This window comes from Myxocyprinus asiaticus, chromosome 42 (assembly GCF_019703515.2).
Source record: "Myxocyprinus asiaticus isolate MX2 ecotype Aquarium Trade chromosome 42, UBuf_Myxa_2, whole genome shotgun sequence".
In the NCBI taxonomy this organism is placed as follows: Eukaryota; Metazoa; Chordata; class Actinopteri; order Cypriniformes; family Catostomidae; genus Myxocyprinus; species Myxocyprinus asiaticus.
The window spans coordinates 18879073-18880101 of NC_059385.1; positions in this window are offsets into that span (position 1 = coordinate 18879073).

The window sequence follows — 1029 nt, forward strand, 5'->3', positions numbered from 1 at the left end:
TGTTACAAAGGCTTAAATAACATGAACTGGGTTTAAAATCTAAAGAGACATCATAGCTTTGTTCATATTTGTTTCAGGGAGTGTCTGAATTATGCAACACATATGGCTCTTCAGTGGGAATGTCTATCAAATATTGACAGCTGTGCAACAGATGGATTTGGATGTCCTTTGATCGCATTTTATCTCTGAAATGACTCTTCAATGCATGTCTTCCTTTCGCAGATGGAAACTGTAGCATCTCCTGTGAAACTGAGGACTTGCATTCACAACCACACACTCACATATTGACTGACAAAAGCATAATAAGTAGGGGGAAAAAGTATGATAAACTGTAATAAACATCTGTAATTCAGGGCCACAAATTGTGCTCATCCTATTTTATACAGTCCATGACAACTAAAGATCAAAGCAAGCGGAAATTGTTGCTACATACAGCATTATGTGTCATTATACAGAGTATCAAGCTGAGATTAAAAACCAAACCTCAGTCCATTATAACTACACAAGTCCTTGGTATGGTCCTACATTTATCAGAGCAAAATCCATTATTTTCCATTTCAGTTGAAGCTGTAAACAGTTAAAATGTTACTTGTGGACGTCAAATTCCTTTAACCTGATATTTAGGGAACCATCTTGCCATCTATGACATTTTAAATGAATTTAAAGGGCTAGTTAACACAAAAATGATAATTCTGTCATCATTTGCTCACTCATATTTTTACCAAAAGGAGTAATCTAGCAAAATATCCAAGCTGCACTTTTCCATACAATAAAAGTGAATGGTGATCCCTGGTCCCAGTCCACTTTCACTGAATGGAAAAGAGCAGCTTGGACATTCTGCAAATATCTCCTATTGTGTTCCACAGAACAAAGAAAGATATAAAGGTTGAAAGGACATGAGGGTGAGTAAATGAAGACAGATTTTTCATTTTTAACTGAACTAAGTCCATAAATTCAATCTAAAGCAGCACACTGGCTATTACTTCTTCAGCCTTCACTGTACCATCCAGTTTATTGTCTATCGGGTGC